Genomic DNA, 14,266 nt, shown 5'->3' with positions numbered 1-14,266 from the left:
TTAGATGGGAGAACTATTTTGTACACTGAAGTCAGAGTGGTCTTTTTGTTTGTGTGTTACTTTAACCAGTTACACTTTAGGGTGGTTTGTTATATAATAATAGAAACTGAAACAGGTTCTGCTGGCCAAAGACGCAACAATTTGAGCATCAAAAGGTATAATGACTGGCTCCCTACACATCAACTACATTAAAATCCACAACTCATTACTGATATCTTTTTTCAAATCTCATTTGTCACTTTTAGAATTTGCTAGAACACCAACTTATTCTAAAAATCCTATATAATAAAAGCCTAGGTGGCATCACACCCTCATGCAACGCCCTTGCGCGATGTCATCACAAAATGGCTGCCACAAGATGGCCGCCACAAGATGGCCAGCAGGGAGGGCAGTTGGGGGTGACCAGGCCTGCAGGGGAGTGGCAGTTGGGGGCGATCAGGCAGGCAGGCAGAAGTGGTTAGAGGCAATCAGGCAGACAGGCAGGCAAGCGGTTAGGAGCCAACAGTCCTGGATTGTGAGAGGGATGTCCGACTGCCAGTAGTCGGACATCCCCCAAGGGGTCCCAGATTGGAGAGGGCACAGGCCGGGCTGAGGGACACCACCTCCCCCCCCCCCCCCCACATGCATGAATTTCATGCACTGGGCCTCTAGTTGATAAAGGAAAACATCAAGCAGATATCCTATATATCTTGCTTTTTCTGTACACATTGTTTTCTAGGATAGGCAAATAGTTGCTGAAGGAAAATTCTTTTTCTCCATGCCCCCCCCCAACTTTATTGAGATATAATTACATATAACACTGGGTAAATTTAAGGTGAACAATATGTTGGTTCGATACATTTACTTACTACAAAATGATTATCATCACAGCATTAGCTAAACCTCCAATCTGTCATATAATTACCATTTCTTTTTTGCAGCAAAAACATTTAAGATCTCTCTAAGCAACACTCATGTATATAATAGTGTTATTAGCTATAATCATCATGCTATACATTATATCTCCAGAATTTGTTAATCGTATAACTTTTAACTTTGTACCCTTTGACCAATATCTCCTCATTTCCCCCAGCCTGCAATCTCTGGTAACCATCACTCTACTTTCTGTCTCTCTGACTTTGCCTTTTTTGTTTTTTTTTAAGATGCCATATGTAAGTGATATCATACATTATTTTTCTTTCTCTGTCTGACTTATTTAACTTAGCATAATGCCCTCAAGATTCATTCAGGTTGTCACAAATGGCAGAATCTCCTTTTTTATGGCTGAATAATATTCCATTGTATTTATATACCACATTTTATGGGTTTACATTCTATTCTAGCTAAGGAGACAAGACATGGGCATTAAAAATGTTTTAAAATTGTTTGAAAGTGTCTATGTCAAGCTTTGGATAGTAAAGAAATTAATATCATAGACAGTAAATACTATAGGAGTGTGATTTAACTTTATTTTCATTTTTATCAATATTTTAATCTATATTGTATTAATTTTAATGTTATATAATTTTTCAGTCACAAATCTCATGGCCTTTGCTGCTTATAGTACTTTGGAAATGACACTAAATAAGCTTTAATGTGGATCTTTATCCCTGTAACATAAGTAAAAGGATAATTATATCATCTAAGCTCTGTCTTTGGGAATTATGCAGAATTAAATTTTCCTCCTGTGGGTAGTTACTAAGAATACACTCCATGATCATAACTTTTAATTACTTATCTGAATTATTGGAGAGAAGTTGATTTTAAATAATAAAAATGTACACATTGAAAACAATATTTTATTACAAAAATTGAGTTCCAGTTTGTCTCTGGGGAAAATTCTTCATGTATGCATGTATTTGTTGTGTGTGTGTGTGTGTGTGTGTGTGTGTGTGTGTGTGTGAGAGAGAGAGAGAGAGATAAGACCAAAGAAAGCCTTTTTTTTTTTTTATCATTAATTACAAGCTTTCCTTTGGCAGAACTGCCTAGCAACATAAGTGCTCTGTGGGAAAATAGTTGGTGATAATGGAGTGAATTTAATGTTTCTGGTCATGTTCTGGGTCTAACCCATTTATTAGGTTTGTGACTAGATTACAGAATTAGATGGCATGTGGCATAGCCGTGTCTGTATACAGATGAGAAAAATTCAGCAATCCCTCTTTAAGGAAAATCTGGGCCTATGTTACAAGGATATAGATACTGTTTCTGAATGGCTCATGGTAGTTACCTAAATTTTATAGGTAACAACACTGAACAGTATACAAATTATATATATTTTTGTTAATCCTCACCCAAAGATATTTTTCCATTGATTTTTAGAGAGAGTGGAAGGAAGGGGGAGAGATAGAGAGAGAGAAACATCCATGTGAGAGAGAAAAATTCATTGATTGCTTCCCACACTTGCCCCAACCGGGGCTGGGGATCAAGCCTACAACTGAGATATATGCCCTTGACTGCAATCAAACCCATGACCCGTTAGCCTGCAGGCTGACGCTCTATCCACTGAGCCAAACTAGCTAGGGCATATAGAAATAATGTTTTGAGTAATAAGTCAACTTTTTATCATTCCAAATTTCAGTTAGTTTTTATTTTGCTTGAAATTCTTAAAAATACTTCCTGGTGCTGAAAGCCCTAAATTATGTGAGAGTTTTAAAATGTGTTCAAATAGAACATGCCCCTTATTCCATGGAAGTACATTGGGTAGTGTGACTATCATTTTCAGGTTCCATACTTAATGGCATCATGGCAACCTGCAAGTTAACTTTTTGTCAAAAGTGTGTAACATATTCATGGGGAAGAATTTCTTTACTCTTTCTGTTGTATGACAAATCCTCTATCATATACTTGGCTTATGTTGCATATGCTTAATAGTAGTACTGACATTTAGAGTATGCCCTGGTTACAAATATTTTAATGCCATTGAATGGAGTTTAAGAAAGAACCAGATGCAAGCAATTAGTGAGTGTCTGTTTTGATACAGACACTGTATCAGGTGCTGCATAAGAAGATTAAGCTCACATTATAGTGGAAAATGAGGGGAAAGGCAAATACATAGTTATAATTTGATAATTAGTCTGACAGCTCTGTAATTTGTAATGTTCCATACAAACACAGTTAAAGGGGAAATAAATTCTGGGAATAGTGCAGTTTAGGCTTCAGAATAGAAATGTTGTAAGAAATGTCTGGTTCTGAAAAAAATAAAAGCTTTCAACAAAGAACCCACATGTACTCCCACCACTGCACGTACTCCACCTACCTGCGTCTGCACCCTCTACTGAGCTTTCCCTATTATTATGGAGGCACTGCCCTTGCTTTTATGTTTGATAAAGCCAGTCCCTGCATTTGTACTCCAAAACTCATCTCCCCTTGGTATTCATAGGCAGTGCAATTATAGTTTTTCCATTGTCAATTTCCCTATCTTCAGATTTCTCCTCTCAGTATACAATTAGGCCATTAATCCTCCCATCTGAAAATCAAAGAGAGATAAAATGAAACAAAAATTTTTCTTGATCCTATATCCTTTCCAACTACTGTTCCACCCTCTCTTTCCTTATTCAGCACAACGACTTTTTAAAAATCTGTAGATACTGTTTTCTACAGTATCAATTTCCATCCTCCTATTCTCTCTTGAACCCTTCAAAGCAAACCTTTTCTCTAGATCTGTAGATACTGTTTTCTACAGTATCAATTTCCATCCTCCTATTCTCTCTTGAACCCTCCAAAGCAAACCTTTTCTCTTATCTTTTTTTTTTTCTCAATGGCTCTACCAAAGGTCATGAGTGACTTCATATTTCGGAATCCAATAGTCCGTCCCCACTTCTGACCTTACTTTATCTATTTGGTCATTCAATTAATCATACCCTCTCCTTGATTCTCCTTGATTTCTTCACGTGGCTTCCAGGACATCATGATTTTGGGTTTCCTTCTGATTCATTCACCTTTGCTGGCTTCTCCTTACCTCCCTGTCCTGCGTTGGAGTGCCCCAAGGATAAGTCCTTGGACCTCTTTCAATTTTTATGTCCTTGCCCTTAGTGATCTCATCTATTCTCATGGCTCTAAATACCACCTATACACCAACAATTCTCACTTTTCTATCTCTTTGTGGACCTCTCCCTTCAACTCCAGGCTTACCTATCTGCTCCTGGGGAGCTGTTCTTTTAACCTAAGCTGATTGCCTGGCCAGTTTCAGGTCCCTGACTGATATAGCAAACTTCTCCCAGTATATATATGTGTGTGTGTGTTTGTGCATGCATTATCCCTCTTGTCTGCATTATTTTTCTCCATGGCACTGAACACCAAATGACATATAATACATTGTGCTTTTTATCCTGTATCCCTTCATAAAAACATAATCACTATGAAGATAGGGACTTGGGGTTTTGTTGTTGTTGTTACTCATGGCTGTATTTTTAGTTTGCAGAACAGTGGCTGCCACAAAGTAAGTGTTCAGTAAATACTGTTGGAAGGAAAGACAGAAGGAGGGAGCTATCAAAGGCAGAGCAGTGCCAGGGGGATTTTGGTGTCTGGATAAATATGCAGGTGGAGAGAGATGGAAGAATCAAGAATGAGTTTTCAGGCTTTGGATAGCTCCAGGCATGGTGATCTGGGAATTAAACACTGCCATAATTCACATTTTCATAAATTAAAGGGTACTGGGGCTTACGGGGCTTTGAAACTGAACAGACTCGGCCTGGCCTTGGCAGCTGTGTGAGCTTGGGCTCAGCCTTTGCTTCTCCATCTGTAAAATGGGAATAAAGTTACCTCACAGGGTAACTTATTAGGATCTGTTCCAGACACTTCACGTACTTTATCACTAATTCTTACCACTGGGAATTAAGTGATTAAGATTAGAAATACATGAAAGATGTATAGTTTGGAAGTCAGGGAGACAGAAAAGGGGAAAATTTTACAAGTGTATTTTTCTTGATAAAAATGTGATAAGAAAAATATCTGAGAGTCCACGCCTAAGCACGAAACTGGAGCAGAAATAAAAGCCTTTCTTTTTAATTTTTCTCCCAGTATTTTCCAGTCATTGCGAGTGAGATTGTCAGCACTATTTTCAGCAGGCATTTAGAGAGTGCTTATTAGGATCTGTTCCAGACACTTCACGTACTTTATCACTAATTCTTACCACACCCTGTGAGGTAACTTTATTCCCATTTTACAGATGGAGAAGCAAAGGCTGAGCCCAAGCTCACACAGCTGCCAAGGCCAGGCCGAGTCTGTTCAGTTTCAAAGCCCCGTAAGCCCCAGTACCCTTTAATTTATGAAAATGTGAATTATGGCAGAGTGTTTAAAAAAGTCATCCTTGAAAATTTCTCATTTGGAGTTCTCCAAATTTGGATAAAAATACAAGGGCACTACAATGAAAAACTTGTCTCGGAGTTGTAAATTAAAGTGACTCTCCATTTGGCCTCCATCCTTTCTTACGTGCCTTTTATTACATGAATAACTTATTCTCTGAAACATTCACCATAAATATATATTCAAGAGACTAAAGAAAACCATCAGCCCAAATAAATAGTTTGCAGCTGTATGTGGACAATTTAGAAATGATTCTGCTATCGCAACCGTAGTTCGGACTTACATGTCCAGTTTCTTATAGCTCTTCTAAATAAAGTAAATCATTACCATGTATAACCTCATCCTCATAAAGTTTAATTTTTATTTATTAGTAAGTAATCAAAGTTAAATTTTCTAGTTCATTTGATTGAAATTGTCATCCTCATAAGAGTTGGCAGCTCTTTGCTTACATTTCAATATGTAATGTCTAACATATCACCTCTGGCATTATCACCTTACAGGCACCAGTATTCTCTGTAGAGCAGTCTCAGATATCTAGTCTTCTCCAGGGCAACAGGGAGTCTAGAGGGATATATTTCAGCACAGAATTTCTCCTAACATTACTGTGTTCTCAACAGCCTGCTAAGGGACAGTTAATACAAACATTTCTTTAGGAATTGTTTTCTCTCTAGGCAACAGTAGAAAGATATTTGTAAGTAAATTTTCCTTTTGCATTATTTTACTTGAATTGTATTAGTTATTACTGTACTAGTCATATTACTTTATTAGTTGTATTAATTATATTAGTTACTTACTGTTGCTATAACAAATTACCACAAAATAAATATATTCTCTTGTAGTTCTGAAGGTCAGAAGTCTGCATTGAGTTTCACTGGGCTAACCCAGGGGTTGCCAGGTCTGTGTTACTATAGAGCAATGGTTCTCAACCTTCCTAATGCCACGACCCTTTAATATAGTTCCTATAATATAAGACCCTTTAATATTGTGGTGACCCCCAATTTCATTGTTACAAATTGAACATAATTAAAGCATAGTGATTAATCAAAAAAACAATATGTAATTATATATGTGTTTTCTGATGGTCTTAGGTGACCCCTGTGAAAGGGTCAGTCGACCCCCAAAGGAGTCACGACCCACAGGTTGAGAACCGCTGCTATAGAGGATCTGGAAGAGAATTCCTTCTCTTACCTTTTCAGCTTCTGAAGTTTACCTGCATCCTTGGCTCGCAGCCCCTTCCTCCGTCTTCGAAGTGCCAGGCAGCATCTTCAAATCTCTCCCTGACTCTGCCCTGTTGTCTCTTTTATTGATAAGGATCCTTGTTATTACATTGGGCCTAGCAAGAAATTCAGGATAATCTTATGAACTAATTAACTTCAATTTAATCACCTCTGCAAAACTCCTTTTGTCATGTAAGGTACAATGTCCTCAGGTTCCAGGGATTCAGATGTATATCTTGGCTGGGGAGAGAGGGGGGCATTATTCTACCTACCATGGTGATACAGGGAAGTTTCTCAAGAGAAGAGAATATTATTATTTACTGGCTTGATAACATTTTATAGATATAGAATATTTTAGAGCCTAATGATTTTATTTTACTAAATTATTGGCAAATATTCATCACATTTAAAGGTCTAAAAATAAAAATGATATGATCATCTCACAATATATACAAGTATCAAATCATTATATTGTACACTTGAAACTAATCTATTATATGTCAATTATATCTGTTTTAAAATGATATGATTATGTCAATAGATGCCCCAAACATATTTGAGACTGTATTTGATAGCATCTACTTTTTAGAACTGTGGTAAAAAACACTATAAAGTTTACTATGTTAACCATTTGTAAGTATACAGTTTAGTAGTGCTGAGTATATTCACATTGTATGCAACCTAGCATCCTTTTTTTTACTAACTCTATACACTAGAATGGAAGTATATTTTCTTGACATATAAATAATATTTATACAAAACCAATATTTGCTATCTTAATGTAACTTAATGTTACTTAATGTAGGAATACTACAGATATTCCCACTAAAGCACAAAAAGAACATGAGTCATTTCTTAATTTCTCACTAATGAAGGAGAAAAATAAATCAGAGTTATAGATATCAGAAATTATCAAGTATAGATCTATAAAAATTCAAGGAAATTAACTGAAAACCATTAGAACTAATAAGATAATTCAGTTAAATGCCTGTTTACCAAATAAAATATTAAAATAACTTACTATTTTAAATATGAGCAATAATCATATAGAATATATAATGGAAAATAAAGAGCCAGGAAACATAAGAGACAGCTCACTCAATAGCCCCCTTTCCACTGTAAACATAAAGAAATATTGGGTAGAAGATAATAAAGAATTTAGTTGATTAGCCAAATATTCATCACATTTTCAATGCATATACCCATTGACTTGGCTATTCTATTTCTATATATTTGTCCTACAGAGATATTCATATATGTGTGAAATGACACAGTAAAAGGCTCACTTTTTGGCATTGTCAGAAATAGCATAAAGTTGAAATCATTAAAATGTTCACTTTGAGGGGACTAACCTATTAAATAAATTATGAAATACGATACAGCCCTTAAAATGAAGCCGCTCTATATGAAGCAGTAGTATATTAGTATACTAGAGGCCTGGTGCACAGAATTCGTACACTGGGGGGAGGGGTCCCTCAGCCTGGTCTGTGCCCTGTCGCAGTCTGGAACACCCTCGCTCCTTACCGCCTACCTGCTTGCTGCTCCTTAGTGCTGCTGTGGAGGTGGGAGAGGCTCCTGCCACTGCCACTGTGCTCACCAGCTGTGAGCCTGGCTTCTTGCTGAAAGGCACTCCCCCTGTGGGAGCGCACTGACCACCAGGGGGAAGCTCCTGCATTGAATGTCTGCCCCCTGGTGGTCAGTGTGCATCATAGCGACTGGTCATTCTGGTCATTCTGCCATAACAGTCACTTAGGCTTTTATTATATAGACTAGAGGCCCAGTGCACAAAAATTTGTGCACTCGGGGGGCGGGGGGAGGGAGGTCCCCCGCCCGGCCTGTGCCCTCTCGCAGTCTGGGACTCCTCAGGAGATAACGACCTGCTGGCTTAGGCCTGCTCCCGGGTGGCAGAGGGCAGGCCCAATCCCTAAGTGCAGCCCCTGGTCAGGCTCAGAGCAGGGCCAATTGGGGAGTTGGGGCGCCGCCCCGTCATGCACAGAGCAGGGCGGATCAGGAGGTTGCGATGCCACCCTCAGTCACGCTCAGGGTAGGGCCAATTGGGGGGTTGGGGCACCGCCCCCGTCACACTCAAGGCAGGGTCGATGGGGAGGTTGCGGCGCCACCCCCTGTCACGCACAGAGCAGGGCCAATCAGGGGGTTGGGGCGCTGCCCCCTGTCACTCACAGAACAGGGCCAATCAGGGGGTTGGGGCGCTGCCCCCTGTCACAGAACAGGGCCCATCAGGGAGTAGGGGCGCTGCCCCCTGTCACTCACAGAGCAGGGCCCATCAGGGGGATTGGGGCTCCGTACCCTGTCACACACAGAGCAGGGCGGATCAGGGGGTTGGGGCGCTGCACCCTGTCACACTCAGGGCAGGGCCAATGGGGAGGTTATGGCTCTACCCTGTCACACACAGAGCAAGGCCCGTGGAGGGGAGTTGGGGTGCCACCCTCTCTCACCCACAGAGCAGGGCCGATCAGGGGGTTGGGGCGCCACCACTGTCACACTCGGTGCAGGGCTGATGGAGAGGTTATGGCTCTACCCTGTCACACACAGAGCAGGGCCGATCAGGGGGTTGGGGAGCTCCCCCCTATCAGGCACAGAGCAGGGCTGATCAGGGGGTTGGGATGCCTTCCCCTGTCACGAACAGAGCAGGGTGGATAGGGAGGTTGTGGCCCTGCCCCCTGTCACACACAGAGCCGCAGGGCGATCAGGGGGTTTGGGCGCTGCCCCCTGTCACGCTGATCCCGGTGCCGGGAGCCTCGCTGCTCCACTGATCCTGGTGCTGGGAGGCATATTACCCTTTTACTATATAGGATAGAGGCCTGGTGCATGGGTGGGGGCTGGCTGGTTTGCCCTGAAGGGTGTCCTGGATCAGGGTGGGGGTCCCCACTGGGGTGCCTGGCCAGTCTGGGTGAGGGGCTGAGGGCTGTTTTCCGGCTGGCGAGTGACTAAAGCTTCCAACCGCTCCTTGTTTTCTTTCCTTTTTTTTTTTTTTATTCTGGGCCAGCTTTAGCTCTGAGGCCTCGCTGCTGAAAACATCGATACAATGTTTTTGGTCCGGCTGGATTTCAGTCCGGCTGGTTTCTGGTGTTTTGTTTAGCTTCTTATTTGCAACATAGTACATAGTTGCTTAGACTTGCAGCTGAGAGGCCGGCAAGTGAGGCGGGGAACGTTGGAGTCTGCAGCAAGCAAGCCTCATGCTCGCTTTAGTGCCTGGCTGCTGGCCGCCATCTTGGCTGACAGTTAATTTGCATATACTCACTGATTAGCCAATGAAAAGGGTAGCGGTCGTATGCTAATTACCATGTTTCTCTTTTATTAGTGTAGACTAGAGGCCTGGTGTACGAAATTCATGCATGGGGGGAGTGTCCCTCAGCCAGGCCTGTGCCCTCTCCAATCTGGGACCCCTCGGGGGCTATCCTACTGCCAGTTTAGGCCCAATCATGCCTCTACCTGCCTGCCTGATCACTGCCTAACTGCTCCCCTGCCAGCCTGATCGCCCCCAACTGCCCTCCCCTGCTGGACTGATCGCCCTCTAAATGCTTGCTCCCCCGTGCTGGCCTGATCTCGCCCCTAACCGCCTCTGCCTCAGCCCCCTCCACTGTGGCTTTGTCCGGAAGGAAGTCGGACATCCAGAAGATGTCCAGTTGACCTGGTCTAATTAGAATATTACCCTTTTATTAGTATAAATCAGTGATGGCGAACCTTTTGAGCTCAGCGTGCCAGCATTTTGAAAAACCCTAACTTAACTCTGGTGCTGTGTCACATATAGAAATTTTTTGATATTTGCAACCATAGTAAAACAAAGATTTATATTTTTGATATTTATTTTATATATTTAAATGCCATTTAACAAAGAAAAATCAACCAAAAAAATGAGTTCTCCTGTCACCTCTGACACGCGTGTCATAGGTTCACCATCACTGATAGAGATACTGGTATTAAAAGATTGCTAAAATACATTGTTAAAAAATAATAAGGTACTGAACATTGCATATGGTGTCCTACCATTTATCTAATGACCAATGCTCAATCCTCATCTTAATTAATCTCTCAGTAGAATTTGATCCAGTTTTGCCCTTGCTTCACTTGGCTTTCAAGACACCACACTCTTTGTTTTCTCTCTTACTTTATTGGTCACCAGAGGAAAAGTCAACATTTTGGGGACCTAAAGCTTATACAATTTGGTGGGCTCTCTTTAAGAAAAAGAATATAATGTTACAAATACAAATTCCGTTAAGAACTGATGTATACTTGTTTAGAGTAAGAGGAAAAATAACAACTTATTAGAACCATGGAGATACAGGTTCTCAGGTTCTTTTTTTTTTAACTCTTATCAGGCAGTTTACTAGAAATGCATACATAGAAACGTTTTTTATTACAATCTGACTTCTCCTTCTTACTTAGAAGCACACTACCTCTCCCAGTAACTCACAGCACTCACAGGGACACATCAGGTGCAGTCACCTTTCTTGGTTACTCCTCAGTCTCCTAGTCTGGTTCCTTCTCTTCTTCCCAAGATCTTAATGGTAAAGTAGTCCAGATCTCAGCTCTTAGCCTTCTTTTCTCTAGTTAAACTCACTTGGTGATTTCACCAAGCTCATCTATCTTGTGGCTTTCATTACTATTTATATGTTGAGAACTCTCAAATTCATATCTTCAGTCCAAACCTTTTTCTTGTACTTCAGACTAGTATCTCCAATTACCTACTCACCATCTCTATTTAGATATTTTGCAAATATCTGAAACTTAGAATGTTGAAAACTGAACCTCTGATCTTACTCCCAAAATTGGTCCACTCAACATTCCTTGTCTCAGTTGAGGGCAACTCCATCTTTCCATTTATTCAGATCAAGCATCCTTCTACGTGGCTTCACCCTTGATTCCTGTCTTTCTCTTGCACACACCATCCAATCTGTTAGTAAATTCTACTGGTCCTGCCTTTACATTGTATTTAGAATTGACCATTTCCACCCAGTTTTACTATGTTGCAAGATGGGTTCCCAGGGGAGTAGACTCAGATGGAGATTTGCATGCCAGAAAAGATAAGCTGATATATGTTCCCAAAGGGGAAGAACCAGAAATATTTGATGAACATCACCAACCACTTTCATAATTTAGGTGGACATGTAGAGAGTGTTATAAATGTGGGTAGGGAATTTTTAAGTGTGAAAAAAAAGTATTGATGGATTTGAACATATAAGTATTAAAAATATCTCTGTCAAAAATAAACTATTTGAACAAAGCCATTTGTAATATATAATTAGATGAAATATTAGAACCATTAAAATACAAATAATTTAAACAAATCAATAATTTAAAAAGCATCCATTTTAAAATGGACTAAGATGACAAATCCTATATAATAAAGAGGTAATATGCAAATTAACCCTCACACCTTCACAAAATGGCTGCCTATCACCAGGCCGGCAGGGGGGTTAGTGAGGGAGGACCAAACTACTGAACAAGCAGGCTACGTGGGGCGACCAGGCTGGCAGGGGGGTTAGTGAGGGATGACCAAATGACCAAACAACCAGGCTGCCAGGGGGGTTAGTGAGGGACGACCAAAGGACTGAACAGCAGGCTGCGTGGGGCGACCAGGCCAGCAGGCTGGCGGGGGGCGGGGTGGGGGGACAGTTACGGGAGACCAGGCCAGCAGAGAGGGGTAGTTGGGGGCGACCTGGCCAGCAGGGTGAGCAGTAAGAGGCAACCAGGCCGGCGGGGGGGGGCGGGGCAGTTAGGGGCAACCAGGCCGGTGGGAGTGGTGCAGTTGGGGGTGACCAGGCCAGCAGGGGGGGCAATTTGGGCGATTAGGCTGGCAGGGGGGGCAGTGAGGGGCGACTAGGCCGGCAGGGAGGGGACAGTTGGGGGCGACCTGGCCAGCAGCCGAGGGCAATTAGGGGTGACTAGACCAGCACGCAGAGGCAGTGAGGAGTGATCAGGCCAGGGGTGGGGGGTGGCAGTTAGGGGCGACCAGGCAGGCAGGCAGGCAGGCAGGTGAGCGATTAGGAGCCAGTAGTCCAGGATTGTGAGAGGGATGTCCAACTGCCAGTGTAGGCCCGATCCTGGGGCAGTCAGACACAGGGATCGGACCTAAACCAGCAGTCAGGCATCCCCGAGGGGTCCTGGATTGGAGAGGTTGCAGGCTGGGCTGAGGGGATGCCCCCCCCCTCCCCCCGCATGAATTTTGTGCAAATGGAAGAGTGTAATTAAAGCAGGAGGCCATTTTTTACCTATAAGATGATGATAACCCATTTTGATGAGAATAAAAGAAAATGTGTATTATCTTACTGTTGGTTTCTGGAGGGCAATATGGCAATGTGTGTCAAAAATTTTAGATTTAAAATGTCCATCACTTGACAAGATATCTAGTCCGGGTTTAGGAGTTTAAGTAAAGGTGTACATAAGTATCCTATATAATAAAAGGGTAATATGCAAATTGACCCTAACAGCAGAAAGACTGGGAATGACTGGTCACTATGACACACACTGACCACCAGGGGGCAGATGCTCAATGCAGGAGCTGCCCTCTGGTGGTCAGTGTGCTCCCACAGCCACAAGCCAGGCTGATGGCTGCCAGTACAGCAGTGGTGGTGGGAGCCTCTCCTGCATCCTCAGCAGCACTAAGGATGTCCGACTGCAGCTTAGGCCTGCTCCCCACTGGCAAGTGGACATCCCCCCAACGGCTCCTGGGCTGCCAGAGGGATGTCTGACTGCTAGCTTAGGCCTGATCCCCCAGGGAGTGGGCCTAAGCCAGCAGGTGGACATCCCCCGAGGGGTCCCAGACTGCGAGAGGGCAGAGGCCGGGCTGAGGGACCGCCCTGAGTGCACAAATTTTTGTGCACCGGGCCTCTAGTTTAGATATAAGGAAGTTCACTGTGACATTGTTTATAATGTGGGGAAACTGGAGATAATTAAATTATCAATAAAAAAGATAAGTTAAGTAAACTTGTTCATCCATATAGTGGAATATTATGCACGTTAAAATATGGGTAGGGAATATTTATTTTATAGGATGGATAGAAAATAGGTTCTAGAACAGTATTATAATCCTATTTTTGAAAATTTTATATGTGTGTATAAAAAGAGTCTGAAAGTATATACATAAAAATATTAACAATACTTGGATTATCAGTGCTTTTCCTATTTTGATTATCTGTATTTCTTAGTATTTTAAAATATAATAAAATTAATCAGTGGCAATGGTTGGTACACATTTCACCCTTAGGCCTGACTGCTGCTCAATCTTCATAGTTATCGTTTTTCTAAAGCTGACCCTTTTCTTGTATCTTGAACCCATAGTTCTCCTGTTTACTCACTCCTGCTCTGGCCCAGCCCTGACTCTGTGTCCCTGTTCTGTGAACTGGCCTTGACTTTTCCAGTCATTTCCAACTTATTTTCTTAGTAACATCTTGAACCCCAGGTCTTCTAATACCAAGACCCAGATTTCCTGTCACTAATTGCCTTCCTGAAGATTGGCCCTCTGCCCCCAAATCCCAGGCTGGTGTCAGCAACCCGGTCCCTCCCAATAGACATTCTTGATTCAGGTATACTCCCACCCTCTACCTGCTGGTAGGATGATCAGCTTCTAACATGCATTGGGCTGCCTCTTGTTCCACTGCACCTGCCATCCCTTCTAAATATCTTGAGTTGCCTTCCCTCCCACCCTGACATGCCCAGCCGCCCGCTGCTGCATCCCAGCAATCTCAGTTTCCTGCACTTCCCAAGCTGCTCTATGTCACTGCAGTTCCTTAGGTCCTCATACA

At 42.3% G+C, this 14,266-nt stretch overlaps 1 protein-coding gene across 3 annotated transcripts in view; it reads left to right on the top strand.

Moving 5' to 3' along the window:
* Nucleotides 1–14,266, top strand: part of TBC1D19 (TBC1 domain family member 19) — a 115,154-nt gene that overhangs the window by 67,209 nt on the left and 33,679 nt on the right. The gene's annotated exons all lie outside the window — the stretch shown is intronic.

This window comes from Myotis yumanensis, unplaced genomic scaffold, assembly GCF_028538775.1.
Source record: "Myotis yumanensis isolate MYYU_CA2020_CCGP unplaced genomic scaffold, mMyoYum1.0.hap1 SCAF_1, whole genome shotgun sequence".
Lineage (NCBI taxonomy): Eukaryota > Metazoa > Chordata > Mammalia > Chiroptera > Vespertilionidae > Myotis > Myotis yumanensis.
This window is presented reverse-complemented; position numbering and strand designations above follow the sequence as displayed.